Source organism: Lacerta agilis, chromosome 7 (genome assembly GCF_009819535.1).
Source record: "Lacerta agilis isolate rLacAgi1 chromosome 7, rLacAgi1.pri, whole genome shotgun sequence".
NCBI lineage: Eukaryota > Metazoa > Chordata > Lepidosauria > Squamata > Lacertidae > Lacerta > Lacerta agilis.
In genome coordinates, this window is record NC_046318.1 from 26,457,021 (window position 1) to 26,475,541 (window position 18,521).

At 42.0% G+C, this 18,521-nt stretch overlaps 1 protein-coding gene across 1 annotated transcript in view; it reads left to right on the forward strand.

Moving 5' to 3' along the window:
- The window catches only part of PHACTR1 (phosphatase and actin regulator 1), a 250,946-nt gene that overhangs the window by 139,835 nt on the left and 92,590 nt on the right, over nt 1-18,521 (forward strand). The window lies entirely within an intron of this gene.

The following is an 18,521-nucleotide window of genomic DNA, read 5'->3' on the forward strand; positions in this document are numbered from 1 at the left end:
GCTTCTTGTGCTAAACATCTTTAAAGTTGATTTTGAGGTGGGAAAAACTAAAAGGGATTTGCTTTATCATAAATTCATTCCCTCTGATTACAAGCTTGATTTGTCAGTCACAGAAGAACTCTCCCTCCACCCTCTCTCCATTCTGGAGTCTGATCTCCTTTCTCTCATCCCACCCTTGTGCTATGCTGAGCCAGTGACATCACTTTTGTTTTTAGTAAGAACTTGTTTGCTGCATTAAGGAAAAAAATATGTATCACCAAGGAACCATGAAGGTTTTTCATTGTTTTGGGGGTTGTTTTCATTGGGGGGGTTTTGCGGGGCGGTTTCCCTGATATTTTGTTGGTTGCTTTTCCATATTTTGGGCAGATTCTCCTCTATTTTGGCTTACCAAAGATTTTTGAGCCTTTTGAAGGGGAAATGCTCATGTTTTCTCCTAGAGGACCTGTTGTTGTGTTCTCTTCATGGGGCTGCCCTTGAACACAACCCAGGAATTGCAACTAATGCAAAAAGCAGCAGCAAGAATGCTGCTAAGGGACAGCAGGCCACAAACATACAGTACTGTTCCTAATTTACTTCTACACTGGTTGCCAATTGTTTTCTGGGCCCAATTCCAGCTGCTTACCCTGATGTTTAAAGTCCTAAATGGCCTGGGACCAAAATATCTGCAAGAACATATTCTTCTATATCAATCTGTCCATAGTTTAATACCAGAAGATTGAGGCTATCTTGGTGATCCCTGTGCAGGATGTGGAAGACCAGAGAAAGGCCTTTTCAGTGGTGGCTCCTTTCAGGTGGAACTCTACCCCTACTGAGAGGTGTCTGTAGAATTTTAGGTGGCTGATTAATATGCATCTTTTTCAGTGGATGTTTGAAGGAGATTGGCTGAATGGATTTGTTGCTGCTGAAGTTGGCAGATTGCTACTTAGTAAGTTGTTGTGTGCTTTAAGGACAGTGTTAGTTTATAGAGATTCTTTTTATTTTATTTGACTTCGTTGTAAACTGCTCATGTGGCTTGTGCAAACAGTGGTATGTACAGAATATTTTTTAAAATAAATATATAGATGGAATTGAGTTTTAAATATTCTCACAGGGAATTCCTTAAGGCATGCCACACCTAATCTCTGCCAAGTGCTGGCAAGATTCCAGGGGGTATCTGGGCGCTTACCCAGGGCCGTGTTTCTGTTGGGAATTCAGGCACATTGGAGACTGAAGTGTTTTCAGATATTTGGTTCATATACACCTGAGTCTAGGTGAAGGAAGTGAGTTCAAGAGGGGCTTGTTCCCTGCAGCAGCATGGCATTGGAATTCAAGGCATCCTGCACACTATTCCTGTACCCTTCTGTCCTAGCCTGCCAAGATGGTTCTCCATATAGCCTCTGCCTGGTCCCTCCTTTCTCCTTCCCAATAACATTTGCTAAGCCATCCTTCCCCTTTTCCAAACCTGTTTTTAAAAGAGATACACTTTTCTGTGACATCATGCCCACCATCACCTGTCCCTGTCAGCTCCTCAAAGTGGGGGGGGGATACAGGGGGGTTTGCATTCCCAGTGGCCCTCAGTGGCCCAGTACCTGGCTCTCCTTTGCTTCTTAATGGCTCTGCACTTAGCTAGCCTGGCCAGACTGGTATGCATATGCTAACCCAGGAATTTCTTGTCTGACAGTTAATATTTGGGATATGAAGGGGAAATATAATCTAAATACTATACTACTGTATTGTTCATTAAATTCTACCATTCACAGACTCTGGCAGTTATGAGTGCCCTTGCACCAATAAACTCTGTTACCCCAAATCTGTAACGAGCAAGTACTCACCACAAACAGAGAATCACATAGTCTCTAGATTGCAATTCAGCCCTGTTCCTGTATATCGGGCATAGAGCATGTTTGGTCCTGCAGATGTTGTTGGACTCCAACTCCCATCAGCCCCAGCAAGCATGGACAGGGGCGAGAGATGATGGGAGTTGGAACTCCAGCTACATCTGGAGAGCCACAGATTCCTTATCCCTGATTTAGGATACTAGAAAGACATAAAGAGTGATGGTGTTCATCTTGCATACCACAAATGGGGTGGGGGTTATACAAGGGCTTATTGCGAAAATATAAACGTTTGGCCACACAACGTTTGACCAAGGATGAGGATGCAGGCTTCCATGCTTATTTAAGCAAGCATGTTCTAGCTATCAATCCCCAATAAATAATAACCTTTAGCTATTAACCAAGCCAGCCCAGAGAAAAAGCTAGTATCCTCATTGATGGCCATAACATTACTTTTAATGGCTGGCTTCAATGAGCTCAATGCCTAGGCATCCAGCTTTTAGTTCTTCAATAGATTCTCTTTGTGGCAATAAGCAAGTTTGTCCTCTGTGACATATCCCTAAAATGTTGAGCCTAGCGCTCTAAAGCATTGCCGTTCGATGCACCTCTTCACCCTGGCTTGTGGAAATTGAAGAATTGATTTTGGTGTCTTCCCTGTAATTCTTTGTATTGGATTATTATTTGGCGGTGATGAGTGGGGTTTCGATGTTTATCATTGTTTTAATAGCATTGTGATTTTCATATACTGCAACCTTTCCTGTGAAATTCAGCTGAGATCAGAACAAACTAAGAATAAGAACAATTTTATTTCAGATACCTATGAAAGTCATAATCAGTGAAGTACCGTTTACATAGGTGCCCTTTCTAGAAAGCTGTATTGAAAATGGTTACAAAAGAAGAGGGTAAAAAAATTGGTAACTAGGAGTAATGTATATGGAGGGCACTATTGTAATAGTGTACTGTACAGTATTTACTCCTCTGTCCTTTAGTTCTCTTGCATGTTAAAATATTGTCTTCAGTGCTACATGATTTTATGTAGAAATCAAGCCAACATTTGCTGTCAGATCCTACACTCGGCTCAGCAGATTGCAGAGTTGTGGGATGCTCATTTGTGATGAATCAGCGTGTCAGCTTTGAACTCTCTTCCCTAAACCATAAGTGTTTTTCTATGGAGGGAATCCATAACTTGTGAAACATCCAAGAGGCAGCCTAGACCTTGCGTTCCTAAGAAACCTAGGAAAATTCGAAATATTTACTGTTTTGCTTATATCCCACCTTTCCTCCAAGGAGTTCAATGTGGTGCATATGGTACCCTTTTTATCCTCACAACAACCCTGTGAGGTAGGCCAGGCTTGAGAGACAGTAACTGGCCTGGGGTCACCTGCTGAGCTTCATGGCTGAATGGAGATTTGACCCCTGGTCTACCAGATCCTAGTCCAACACACTAACTACTGGTAACGTACTGTTTTTAGTTTCCGGGTGCAGCTTGAATATTGTCACTGCTGTCACAAAGGCATGCAGAAGTTTGATCTGTGAACCTTTCTTCCCTAAATGAAAACAGATTATTGCAATTCCAGCCTGGACTTTAGGACTTTAGACTCCTGGGGCTAGGGGGGGGGGGAGCTTTGCAGTTAAATAAAACATATGCTATTAAATAAAACAAGGTGATTATTTTGCTACAAAAGTAATTATTGAATCAAATTGCTGTCTCCGAGGCAGCCTGTAAACCCAGCAGTTTCTCTCCATGCATCATTTCCCTTCCCTCCCCATTACGAATTTGCATACGGCTCAGGTTTTTTTTTTATTAAAAAAAACAAACATTTCTTGCCTGACCAGCTCTAAAGTGAAGATAACAAGAGGCAGCTGCTAACCATCTGAAGCTATCTAAGATCACACTTATTCAAAACAGCCCTATTCCAATCTTAAGTGCATCCTTAACAATGGAAGCAAAATTGACAATAGCAATGTGTAAAATGGGAAAGCTGGCCTCCAGCTTCATAATAGATAGCATTTAGGAGAAAATAATGAAAACAAAATTAAGATGGTGTGCAGCTCTGATTTCCATGAGGTTTAGTGTGGAGTGTTTTCTTTTCTTCTTTTGCACACATCCAAGGGCCTAGTTTTCACTGAGGTGGTAACCGTGTCAGGATTGTTCTGTGTCAGACTGGAGGAGGTGTGAATTCAGGGGCTCATCTATCCAAATTCTCCTCCACATTAAAATAAACAAATGCTTCCACATAGAAAATGAGAACATCATGCTGATGTGCGTTTATTTATTTAATTTATGAGCCACTTCCCACAGGGCCAGTCTGAAAAGACTTTCACAATAAATAAAAAAAATCATAGAAATAGATATTTTTAACTTGTTAAAATCAAGTGATAATCTACAGTACTGTGCACGCACGCAAAGCTCCCTTCCTCCTCCACAAAACCAATAATAATAACAACACTGGGGAACTTTTTTTTTTCATTTTCTGTTGCATGAGATTTTTCAACTGTTCTTATATGTTTTTTCAATGCTGATTTCATATCTGAAGTCAGTTTTGTTCTGTAAGCTCTTAATATTTTATTAAACACATAGCCAAAGTAGTACAATATGAGTATAAATGTAAGTGAGTTATATAGCATTGTACATGACATGTATAGCATTGAAAATGACATATATATCTATGCACAGTTAGAGGTATGCAAAAATAATAATGTACCGGTATTCCCTTGGGATACACAGTATCTGCAAGCTGTTGTTATTCAGGTAAGAATTTGCACTTGTAGCTCTTGTGTTTGTGGACTTGCACAGGGGATTCTCATTTGATGGTCCAACAGTAGTCTGACATCACAGTTTTGTCCCATTGCCCTTGATAACGCTCTTCTATTGTCTTCAGGTCTTGATAGAAGCGCTCTCCCTGTTCATCACTGACTGCCCCAAGGTTTTTGGGGAATTGATCTAGGTGCTGTTCAGGAAATGGAGCGTCAAAATTAGGTTAGAACAACTGCAGGTGTCAATGCAACAAAAATTTTGTTCCCAAGTGTAATAATCACCACAAAAATGGGGGCAGAACAGCAGAATAAGATAGTGACGAGAACTAAAGCATATTGATGCCCAAATGCATGGGACAACAAAAATGTTGCTTGGTTCTGGGAAGGTGTCAGTGCTGGCACCAAGTGTGTTTACCTGGGAAGAAACCCACATTCTGTAATTTACCACCTTGGTTAGAATTAGACATGTATTTCGCATTGGTTGGCTTTATAGATTGATTGATTGATTGATTGGTGAACATTATATACCAGCCTTTATCCAAAAACCACAGGGTGGCTTACAGTATAAAAGCACAAAATACATACTGCAGCATAAAAACAATACCAGTAGTAATAATAATACCCCACAAAACATTTAAAATGCCGTAGATTGTTTAATCAGTCCAAGGGCTGGGAATTGGACAGTAGAATGGAGCAATAAATCTTCTCCATTTTCAGCATGTTGATTAAACAAATTTTGGGTATATTGGCAAATATACCTGTACACTTGAATAAGTTGCCAGAAGTATGGTAAGTGAGGATTTTTCAGCTGATCTTGTAAGGCATTTGCATTGCCAAGTCCCACTAAGATTTCCATTTATTGTCAAAGATCCAAAAGGCCTCCTTGAGACCACGTTAGTAAGACTGATGGGCTGAATTACTTGCTCAAAGGCAGCCTGTGCTTGTGCTTTGCAAAGGTGCCCTTCCCCTAGGAGACGATGGGAGGCCTCTGGGGTATTGGCTGAATGTACGGTTGTGGAAGCCCATGTGTATTTGTAATTATGATGTTTTCTCCGACCTTAGACCCATCTGGTTAAATGGAGTAAATCTAAGATACATCTGTTCTATCCATTCTTATATCCAGATATAACTATAGGGACATTCATGTTCCGGTGTAGAGGGGTACCCAAACTTTTGGGGCCCAGTAGCACATCTGGGCATCTAAGAAGCTGTCATGAGCACCACAAAATATCCATTTCACATAAGAAAAGCTGGCTATGTTTGCAATGCTCCCCCCACAAAAAGGCAAAACACCTACCTTTGGGGGGGGGGGAACCAACAACACAAATATAACACAGATTTTAAAACGAGCAACCGCTACTACCAAACAACCCAAAAACATCTTTACTGAGATACAGCATAATGTAGTTGTTAGAGTGTTTGGTATTACATGTTGTGGAGGATAATTTTTAGTTTGTTTTAATCCTAGGGCTGAGAGAATGAGAGGACTAGTTACATTTGCCCTTGTGTAAAAAAAAAAAAAAGGTTGAGTGATCGGGGAAGGGAATGAAAAGGTCTTGTGCATTGTGATACAGTGATAATCAATTAAGAGTTACATCATACTTGCGGATTACAAACAGAACGGAGCAATGGGGACTGAGCTGATTATATGTTCGCTGCCGGGATCTTAAAATGGATTCAGCTGGCAGGTTGTGCAAATAAGGAAATAAGCACAATTGCCTCCAACCATGGGATTTTTTTTAAGGGTATTCATAAACTCCTTTGTCAAATCATACATTGGAGTATCTGTGGCTCTTCTGACAGCGTTGGAAGTCATTTGGGCGTGAGAGATGTAGAGTTTACATTGTTGTCAAGGGAGTCCTCTTGGGTAATGGGATGGTTCTTCTGCCAGAGACGTCCTCAGTTGCCACCCCACTTCTTGCCTGCCTTTTCACCTTCATTCGGAGCCAGATCACTTCAGGGAAAGGGCAGTGCCCTTTGTCTCCTTCAAACTGCCCTGTTGCAGCCATTAGCCCATAGGCTCTTTTTTGGAAGACAGATGAAGACTGGTCCATGTATTTAATACATTTATCCTAATGTAAACAGTTTGCTTTTGTATGAAGCTGTGAGAGAAACTGGATTGTAAAGCTGTGGTTTGTGAGGAGAGAGGGGAGTGAGAATGTGTTAGGGCAAGGTGCAAAAATGCACTCCCCCCTCCCCCTGCCCCCCCCGGCCCCGCTTCTATCTCATAATTGACCAATGCAACAACTATGTATTTTTTCCATCCTCAGGCTTTATTAAGCATGGGAACTTGCAGTGCCATAGGTTTGTGCCTTTATTTGCGTTTGCTTATATGCTGGCCTGTAGACCAGCCTTTCTCTGTCTGGTGTCCTCCAAATGATAAGAGTGTTGAAGCTCCGGGGGAAGGATTCCAAACTGATAATCAATCAATAAAATAAAATAATCTGGCAACACTACCCATTTCTACGCTGGCCTGTATGCAGTGGTTTCTTTGTCTAAGGCTAGTTCACACTTGCAACCTGCATGCTAGAAATCCATCTGTCCTCTTGCGCTTGGGTCCCTAATTCATCACCAATGTAATACACTTGGAAAACTCAGAGTTAGTCAGTAGAAACAGATTGGTCGTCTTCAGTGGCCTAATACAAACTGAAAACACTGGCCTACTAGAATCTTTCATGGCTGATTGGCCACATCCAATCTATTGAGAGGTTTCAGCAATGGGGGAAACCAAACCTGAAATTGCTTTTGTTTTGTTTCGAAGAGTATCACCAAAAAGTAAATCTAATTTTTAAAAAATGTTACGTGTATCTTTATTTTATTTTATCTCAGGTTTACAGTCTGAGATCCACATGCGCTTGGTGGATCTTCATATTATCTTGGCAAATCCTTTATAAGATATTAAAATACACCCACAGCAATAGCACCCACAACAATGTACTTCGAGTGGCTGGGTTTCTTTTCCCATGTTGGGAGGATAGGAACTGCAGAAACAAAAATCTCCAAGTCTACAAATGAAATACAAAACATAAATCTAGAACCACAAAACCATTATGGAGGTGATCCAAAGGATATAGTATCTCTCACATATATATCTTACCCAAAACTTACATTATGATTCTAATAGTATTCTAATCAGTTGCCCACGGTAGATGAAGACCAGTTACCACTTCTGCACTGAAATCCTGTAGCTGTGCTTCTCCTTGTATCAAACATCCTTAGGATGTTTGTCTGATTAGATCCTGTAAATATTGATAAAATAAAGAACTCTGCAGTTAAAATCTATCTGCGCTTTTATAATTTAAACACAAACGAAGATTCAGTACTTTTAAACAAGCTGGGTGGTTATAATAAAAAAATTGTTGACTTGGAAAGTAGACATTGTTTCAAGTGGAAGTTGGCACTGTGTTGTGCTATGGTGTTAGCAATGTGTCTGCCTTTATTTCAGCCGGTTTTCTTGGAGTTCTCTCCTTGTCAGAATGCAAAAGGTGCCTGAACCAAACATTTGAAGCACAGACCCATTTTTAAGTAGTTGTTTCTTTTATAAGCTCCCGTTGTACTTGTCACCCCAATGATAGCCTGTTTTCCAGAGGAAAATGGAAGAATCTTGGCCATGATGGGGTTGTTTTAAAAGGTAGGTAAAAAGGGGGGGGGCATCCTATCATGCTTATTGCATACAGATTCAAAGTACAGCAATGATCTTAGGACGATTTCATTATGTCAGTAGCAGTGGGGCATGAGCCACTCAAGATGCTGTTCATTTTTTATGGACAAAGGAGAAAGGCTACTGTGCCTGAGAGGTAACAGAAGTGCATAGCTCAGGATTACTGGGTGGAACAATATTTTCCAGATGTTTGGCATGGCTGTCTCTAGGTTCAGTGCACTTTTTCATGTAGCCAGGAAGGAGAAGAAAATCTAACTTTCACGTTTTGTGGTACAAGAACAGGATATTAAAAGATTCTCGGGAGGACATGTACATTCCAATAATTTTATTACAGATTGTGTATGCCATGATCATTGCATGTATCTTTCAAAAGTACTGAGATAATTTTTTTTTGTTACCAGGGCTCTTTGGTTGTAACAGGCTTGAAGCATCTTTAAATATGTAATTTAAATATGCCACTTCAGAGGGTTAGCACAAGGATCAAAGTGTATTTGAAGGTATTGGAGGGGTCATAATCAGAGTAGGTCCATTGGCATCATTGGATTTCAATCAGTCGTGAGTAACGTATTCTACTCTGGGCATGACTTAGGCAGATACCGCCTGTTGTCTGTCTGGATGAAGATGGTCTAGAGTTAGACTGTAGTATTGATCAGGGCAGTAAGCAAGCCTGACCTAGGAGCATGGATGGGCAAGGGGAGGTGCAGGAAAAACCACCTGACCCATTCTGACCTCTTGTTGAGGCTTCCTAGTTCAGTTGGAGGGTCTCCCCCTAACTCCTCCAGAGAAGTTGTGAACCGCCCTGAGATCTACGGTTTTGGGCCGCATGCAAATTAAATAAATAAATAAACAAATAATAAGTAAGTAAGTAAATAGAAGTATGGTGATGTGCAAGCTGATACTTCATCTTCCCAATACACACTTGACATCATTCAGATTGCAGACTACTGCAGCTTTCACAGGTATTTGCATTTTGATTCCTTGGCATGTCTAGTAATTCAAGCAGACTGCAGCATATCAAGAGCCAAGCATGGTGCATTGCTCAGTGTAGAGATGATGCTTTGCATGCAGAACCTGCCAGGTCCAATCCCCAGGCTCTCCAGTTAAAAGGATCTCAGATAGCAGTGCTAGAGAAAAGACTTCTGTTCAAGTCCTTGGAGAGTGACCTCCTGTCAGAGAGGACAGTACTGAGCTAGATGGACACAATGGTCTTAAGTCTGTATAGGGTAGCTCCATATGTGATTTGCCTCTGTCCCGGTCAATAACTCCAGGTGACAAGCATGTGTTAAGAACTATATAGGCTGCTACAGAGAGATGTTTTGCTGCCTGGTGTGCTATTAATCCTTTTGTTAACTAAAGGGTCAAACATTCTCAGATTAAACTATCGCTAAGCAGATCTTGATGATACTATAGTCAATAATTTGCATAGTGATGAAGCCTCCAAGTGCACATTAACAAGATAGGTAGGTTGTAGAAATGCCATTGTGGTCTGTTGTGTCCATAATCCATAGGTAGGAACATTCTTCAAGTCATTTATGGGCCATGATGGTATCACTCATCCATGTTATAAGGAGGAATCTCAGTGTATATCACCTGAAGATATAATTATTCTGGAAGAAGCTGTGTTAAGAACAGTTAATACAGTGCATTCTGATACAATACTAAATGTCTAGCACACTGGCTAATGTTCACTTATGAACAAAGATGTCTAATGTTATGTGATTTATTCATAACTGCGTGAAAGATTAAACAGCACAAAGATACTGTATGCCAAACTTCCAAAAGAACTGAATATTATGACTTGCTTAAAATATGTTGATGTTGCACAAAAGAAGCAATAGAGAGCTCCATATTAAGTAGTGGTCTTGTTACAATCACAGAAAGGACAGAAAAGGAATAAGGTTGCGGGGAGGGGGAGAAAATGTTGGTGTATGTTGCTTATTTCCGTCTCCTAAAACTGCAGTTATCCAGAAAGGCTGCGATCCTGCATCATGTAGACATGCATGTATATGTTTATACTTAAGACTGTGAATTAAAGGATTGGGTTGCCTGGTGTCTTCATAACCTAAACCGAACGAATAAGTAGCTTAGGACTAAGATTCAGCAAGTAGGTTTTAAAAAATTAATTTGTGGACATATACTTGCAGAATAAATACCATCCAGCCCCAATTGCTTGCTTTTTTTTAGTAAACAATTGCTGATCTGGAAGGCGATTGTGTTCTACTATGCTACCCATTGACACAGATCTTATTTCGATAATGAAGTTTGCATATCTGTCGTTGTAAAAGATTGATATTGAGTCTGAAGCCCACTCAAGCATTCCCTCCATCTCTGCAAATGTCACTGACGGTGTCAATTTGTCGCATGAAATTTTAGAAAGTAGGTCAATATACTCTACATGGATCTTAGTTTTTCGCAAAAAGTCAGAGAGATTGAGCTAGTAAAATTGGGGGGTGGGTTGGTTCTGAGAAGAGCATATACTTATTATCACAGTTACTTTCATCTACCGCATCCAGTGTTATTTGTTGAAAGTGGTCTACAAACAACCTTGTGCCCTTCATCGGTTTTAGTGAGGTGAGAACAGTCTATTGAGTCTCTGCATTATCACAGAGAAGAGTTTCATTAGTCTCACCATTTCAATTCAATTCTGAGAGTGCTAAAAGCTATGGTTGACCTTTCTCTGAGGGCTATTAGGCACAATCCAATCAAAGTTAGACATTTAAATCACATTGATTTCAGTGGGAGAGTTAAACATATCCTTACCTGTCCCATTGAAGTGACTGTTCATGGATTGTGTCTATCATTAATTATTTCAGCAATGCAGACCAATTTGAATGCCACTGAAGCAACACCTACTGTTCTGCTTGGAGCAACAGCCACAGCAGTATGGAGGAAAGGCTTCAGTGGCACCCTGGACAGCTCCAATGGCTCTGGCAACAAATTCTGTAGGAGCAGAGCTCAAATGTTGTTTCAGCAGCTATCATGGTTAGACTAAGCCTTAAACAATAGCCTATATCAGAGAGAGCCCAGATTCCTAAACTGAGGAATCATGCAAAATCTGTACTTACTCCAAATACACACTTCATGATCCAAATTCTTCCCCCAGCCCCTATCACCTACCCAAAAACCTTTATCGGATCTTGGCTTATTGTGGAAAGAGCCTTCCTTCCTGATGTGGTAGCTCCCCTTGAAGTTTCTTCCTCTAGCCAGAGTTCGCTAGTGGCACATAGATAGACTCTTTCTATCTGATACATCTCAGGTTACCTCCTGTAGGCCCACTGTGGTCTTGAGTTCCAACACCGTAATTCCTTTTACTCTTCCAGTGGGTATAAACTGGCAGGTCTAGGTAAATTTGCAGCCTCGAAAAACACTTTCACATCTTTTTGAACAGAAAGAGCATGAAACAGAACTTGCTGTTAGCAGTTGATGCCACAGCCCACAACTGTTTCAAAATTGTTAAGAACTGTAATTGATGCTAGAGTAGGGTCAGATGAAGAAGCAAAAAAGATAATGGCAAAGAGCTGATATGCTGAAGCAGCTTTTTAAAAACAGTTTTCTGCATAGTGCTATATATTTTATTAAGATTGTGCTCTGTATTAAAATATGCACTCATTTATTACCAGCTAGCCATTACCGGGTAATTGGAAAATACTACCTTATGAAATGTACTGAGTAAATTTTAAACTCAGAAAAAGCATATGTATTAGCCAAATTTGTACCTGGGATTGTTGTAAATTTATGCAGATGAAACATTGTTCTTTCTCTTAACACAGTGTGGGGTGTGTGGGTGTGTACACGTACGTACACACACACACACACACACACACAAGCACAAACTCATATACTCCACTTTCCTATAACCACTTCAGGACAAGAACAAATTCCATGTAGGAGACCTAAATAAATGCTTATGCAGGAGTTAATGAGAACAGTGCTATCTCTGGATGTGCTTTTGAACCAGCAGGTACATTTTTGGCCTTTGAACCTGGTGACTACCTAGGTGCACATTCCGATTTAACCATTAATTCATTAACTTGACCACATCTTGAGCTTGAAGGTTCCATTAATATTGACCACGTCTTGAGCTTGAAGGTCTCATTAATAGTGTGTGTGTGTGTGTGTGGTAGCTAGATGAAAAGTGCATGGGGGGCATGAAAGTTTTGAAAGCCTAATATCAGGAGCAAGCCAGCCAGCAGTAAATCACATGAAGTAAGTAGAGTTTCTTTATTAGAAAAAACAGGGTCTCTTCTTCAGTAGGTCTTGCTCCTATGAAGTCATTGCGGAGACAGAAGGTTCCCTCCTCCCCACAGGGTTCCATCCTCTTCAGGGTTCTTTTCCAAGCAAAAAGACTGTACCTGCTCCTCCTACCTCGGGGGTCAGCAACCTGCGGCTCCGGAGCCGCATGCGGCTCTCTGACAGGTCTCCCGCGGCTCCGGCATGCCCCCTTTCAATGCCCTTTCAATAATAATTAAATGGTTATCGGCCAAAAAAAAAGGGCCAAAAAAACCATGAATAATCCGCATCAACGTTGAACAGCTGGGCGGTCTTTCTCAGCCCTCTCGGGGTTCTCGAGGACAGACCCAAGATTGATGTCCACCTTGACCACTCCCAGAGAGAGGAAGCGACTTCTTCACACCAATAAGCGTGTGGGGAGGGCTGAGCTTTTACCACCTCGGCGTGCCGATTGGCAGGACAGATCACCCGCCTTGGCGCATAGGCTCGGAGCCGGGGCCTTACCGCCGAGGTAGCCACTGAGGATGAAGGCGGGAGGCGGGCACGGGAGAGCGATGCTTCGTCCGGCCAATGAGCCGCCGGGATGCCTGTTCCTGTTTGAGGGGAACATGCCAATGAGGGTGGCGTTAGGGCGGGGAGAAGAAGGAGCTGGGCTTTGCGAGTTATCGAGAGAGGGAGAGAGAATAGAGTCGGGATAATAAAGGCGGCGGGAGGTGGTGGCGGCGATTGGAGCGGCCCCTGTTCTGAGCGGCCCCTGTCGGGCGGAATCCTTTTCAAAGCGGCCGTGCGGAGGGCGGAGCAGGCGGGCCAGGCGTCGCCGTGACGGGAGGGCGGTGATGGTCGCCGACAGGATGAAGTAGAGCTGCTTTGGGGCGGTGGCGGCGAAAACGTCCGGGCTGCTTCTGAAACCTCCGCCAACCGGTGCTTCACCAGCGCTCGCTGCGGGCGGTGTACATGCTCAAGACGGCCCCAAGGGCGGCTTGGGGGCCCGGAGTCCCGAGGCCGGCGCGCTGCAGTGCCTGGCGTGATTCCCCCCCCAACCTGTTTTTTGCTTTTGGGCTTTTTGCCTTGCTCTCCCACCCCCCTCTCTTTTTCTTCCTCCCCTCCTTTTTTAATCCAAGGGGAGAAATCCCATTTTTAAAACAAACAAACAAACGAAAAACAAACAAACACCCCCCACAGCTGCTGCAGCCACTCTATTTGAATTTTTATTATTACCCTTTTCTCCCTCTATCCCCCCTTTTTCTTTTCTCTTCCCCTTTTGTTTTTGTTTTCAAAAAAAGGAAAAAGAAGAAAAAGATTTCCCCCCTTTATTTTTATTTTTTAAACTACTACATATTTTAATAGATATTCTCCCCACCCCACCCCACCCCCAATTTATATTTTTCCACCCCACTTTTCCATTCCCACCCCCCTTTTTCTTTCTTTATTAGTTTGCTTGCCAACCTATCTTAGAGGGGGAAGCCCTCTCTCCCACCCACCACACCCCCCAAAAAACAACTTTGAGCTGAACCCCAAAAAACGGGGGTAGATCACTGCTGAAAGTAGATCACAGTTTCTTGGGAGTTGGCCACCCCTGGTATAAGACATGTAACTAGAATAAAAAATTTAAAAAACCAAGCAAATAATTGTAATAACTACTGTAATAAAGCACTGCTATAATTATATATAATTTCCCTAAAATTTTGGTTTCATTCGCCTTTCCGTGCTGAAATGTCACAACCTGAACGACCATGGCTTGCCCCCCCCCCCCAGTTTTGATCCTGGATACGCCCCTGAGTCAATGCAAAAAAGTAATAACTTATTCTTGTTGTTTTTACTAATTATACTTTGCATTGGCTCCTATACGTTATTTATTATTATTGCATTAAGGTAAGAAACAATATATGCAGCGTTGTATTTGTTTTAAATGTCGCAATGGTTTTGCGGCTCCCAGTTGTTTTTCCCCCCTTTGGAAACGGGTCCAAGTGGCTCTTTGTGTCTTAAAGGTTGCAGACCCCTGTCCTACCTCATGCCTCTTCTGGTTCTGGGACACCAGGAGGGAGGGGAGCTTGTCACAGCAGGAGGGGGGAGACCCCCATGCCTCTTAACCAGCTGAATTTCTGTGTATGTTAACCATTGCCCTTTCGTGTTTCTTTTTTTTACCGCGAGAGCTTCTTGACGTGACAGCCACCCTGGTGTTTTCCTTTCGAACCAATCTTTATACCTGGACCAGACTTCATATAAGGGTTTCTTTATAATGTGGTTGAGAAAGTCTTTATGGACCTTCACCTTGTCGTACCAGAGGTTCGCATGCCACCCATATCGATTGCTAGCGCCCTCCAGATCTAATACGTCTGTATTATCAAGCTTGAACCATTCTCTTAACCATATTATACAAGCCGATTCGTAATAAATTTTAAAATCCGGCAATGAGAAGCCTCCCCTCTCTCGTTTGTCAGTTAATATCTTAAATTTTATTCTAGACTTCTTCCCTTGTCATACGAATTTAGAGATAGCTTTTTGCCATTCTTTAAATTGATTTTGTCTGGTAATAATAGGGAGCATTTGAAATAAAACCTTTTGGGCAGTACTGACATCTTAATAGCGGCTATCCTTCCCCACCAGGACAGCTTAAGTTTATTCCATGTTTCCAAATTCATTTTCACTGTAAAAAAACATTTTTGTGGTGATGTCCCAAAGCTGAAACCTTGAGGGAATGTGCATAACCAGTCCGCCAAAAAACAGTGGCCAACATATATAGGATTTCCCCTGCCTAGAAAGTACATATAGTGTCATGCTTCGATCCGTAAAGTGGAACTCTCTCCCAGATTTCTCTCAAGAATAGATGTGAATGAGATTTATGAAGCCTATTGCACCTCTGTAGTAACTGTGTTTTGTACTGCAGCCTTAATAAGGTGAGCTTTCTGTGACACTTTGCCTCTAGGAAGCCTTTACTGGATTTCTGTTGACGTGTTCTCCGATATCTCTCTCAGCTTAAGGAGAGAAGCAGCATTTATGCTTGCACTGAAAACATTGAAGATGCTGCCATTTTCTGGTGTGGATGGTTCAGAGGGGTTTTTATAGAAACCTATCAACTGTAGCAAAACTCCCTATTGCCTCAGCAGGCACCATATAATTAACGTAACCTTCTTAAAAATGGTGCTGGGGGGGGGGGGAGAAATGCACATAGCAACTGTGATCTGAAGTGTGTTTTTGAAGCTATAATTGCAGCCCATTGAGGAATTGAGCACAAGCAACTGGTAGCAGGTGGTTGTGTGGACATGATGCACTAGCTGCTTTTAAAGTTTGTCAGTGATGGGTTTTATTATAGAAGTCAGGCTGAGTAGCAATTCTCACAGCACTATTCCCAGCCGGTGGAGAAAGATTTTTTTATTATTATTCTCTGCACAGTTTCTGTCCCACTAATGCAGCTCAGTCCAGACATTATCCCACGTTTTCCCAATGGTTTATTTTATTCAATGCAACAGTAGGAAAACAACTCGGGGACATGGTTTATTTAATGTATAATAGCCCCATAGCGCTCATTCTTTAAATAAAACCGGGCTTTCTTTAATTACATTTGTCTGTAGAGAGGGCAAAGTGGTTGAATATGTTTTACTTCTAAAAAACAGGACACGTGAACAGAAGCTTGTGCTGTGAAGAGTCTGGGTTGCTTTCCTTTCCCTCCACAACTGCTTTCCTCAATGCAACCAAACCATTTTGAGAGGCTGGGTTCAGAAGGCTCAAAGATTTACTTATGACATCATATCCCAGAATGCTCTCTGCCTTTCTCAGCAGCTTTTTCCAGACAAGTCAGGTCTGGCGTATGCTGCTGTGTTTCCAAAACAAACAAACAAACAAAACCCCTACATCAGAGCAAGTGGCTCTCTTATCGCTTAACCTTTAAACCACAAAAACATTTGCACCAAATGTTTCCCAATTCCCAAATGATTGAATTGTTCGATTTATTCCTTCTAGTTTTGCATATCTCTAGTCAAGTGCAGTTAAACACAATTGCAAACTACACTTAGTTATAGCAACCAAACATTGTAATGAAAAGCAGATGTGCCGCACTTTGTTCCAAATAAGAAGAGAAATAAATAGAAATCAGATTGCTGGGCAAGCTGAAGAAACTTTAGGCTGCCTTCCCAACCTGACTTGCCTGGGAGTAAACTCCGTTGAATTAAATTGGGTTTACTTCTGAGTAGAAACATGATTAGGATTATACTGTTAAAGTAGGAGGAGGCCAGGAGAAAGGATATATGGCTATGGAGGATTTTAGAACCCTTGCAAGTTAGCCTGAAGTATTTGCAAAGCTATATTAAGTACATGAGCCATGTTTCCCTGCAATTTAGGGTGGCTGACTCAATTTTTTTATTTCTGGTACTCTCATTATGGAGGAGAAAATGGAAGGGATGCAGAGCAATGCAACTAGCTAGAAGTAACCCTAAAGCTGCAAACCTAAGCATACTTTCTTGGGAGTAAGTCCCATGGAACTAGGTTGGACTTGCTTCTGGAGTAATCATGCATAAAGGTAAAGGGACACCTGACCATTAGGTCCAGTCGTGGACAACTCTGGGGTTGTGGCGCTCATCTCACTTTATTGGCCGAGGGAGCCGGCGTACAGCTTCTGGGTCATGTGGCCAGCATGACTGAGCCGCTTTTGGCGAACCAGAGCAGCGCACGGAAACGCCATTTACCTTCCCGCCAGAGTGGTACCTATTTATCTACTTGCACTTTGGCGTGCTTTCGAACTGCTAGGTGGGCAGGAGCTGGGACCGAGCAACGGAAGCTCACCCAATCGCAGGGTAACTAATCATAGGACTCATTTTGGCATGGTGGTTTCATTGGGTTCGATTTGTGAGAGGTGCCTACAACAGAAGCTTGCCTGAAAGTTATGCTCTTGAGACTGTCACTGCCTGCTAGTGCCTATTTAGATGTGTCAGCTGAGAAAAGGGGCTGCTCTGCTTGTTCTTTTAAGTCGCTTAGCAGGGAAGAAAGCAAAACACAGAGCCTCTGGGGAGGGGTTTTCTTCCCCTCCCTGCTAATAAGGTGGCATACACACCACACATTTAAAGCACACCCATCCCAAGATTCCTGGGAACTGCAGTTTACGCTCACATAGCTACACTTTCCAGCACCCTTAATTCCCATGATTCAGGGCAGGGGGCATAGCTGTCAACTTTCCCTTTTTTGCGATAAATTCCCTTATTCCAGCGCCGTTTCCCATTGCAAAAAAAAGGAAAAGTTGACGGCTATGGCCGTTTCCCAATGCAAAAAAAAAAAAAAGGACGTTGACAGCTCTGGCAGGGGGGTGGTGTGCTGAAAGCATTTGGTACTTGAAATATTTGCAGGGGTCTTAAAGGTATGATTCCCCCCTACTATGAGCATAGTCAGGATTTGTGTTAGGGGGGCAGGTAGCCAGAATTTTTGTTGTGTGTGTGGGCAGGGCACCCACCTGTCACCATCCTCTATCTGGCTCTGCCTAGCAGATTTGGACTGAATCGTCTCAACAACAGTTGTTTTAAATTACTTTCTTTTGAGCCCAAGTGCTCAGAAAAATCTGTCAAAATCTTTCTATGATTGGTACTTAACTAAAAGTACCCCTGGCTGCGCCCATGCCCCCTACCTGCCCATTAATTTTGGCCCTGCTTTTCTAGTGCTTCCTTTTTATTTTCCTATTTAAGGCTACAATCCTAAACCCTATTATTATTATTATTATTATTATTATTATTTTATTTTATTTTATTTTATTTTCCCCAGCCACTCTGGGCGGCTTCCAACAGAATGTTAAAAGACAATAATCTATTAAACATTAAAAGCTTCCCTAAACAGGGCTGCTTTCAGATGTCTTCTAAAACATCTTCGGTTAAGTCCCGTTGAATTCTGTAGGACTGACTACTGAGAAGACAAGAGTTGGGATAACTCTGTTACTCTTTCAGAGCCTTTGTGGCCCTTTAATCCTGTACCATCCTTTTCCTTTCACTCCTCCCTGTTTTATTTAGAGACTACTTGTAAACAAATTGCCTTAAAAAAAAAATACTTGCCATGCCAATCCTGAGAAGGAAGTATCTTTC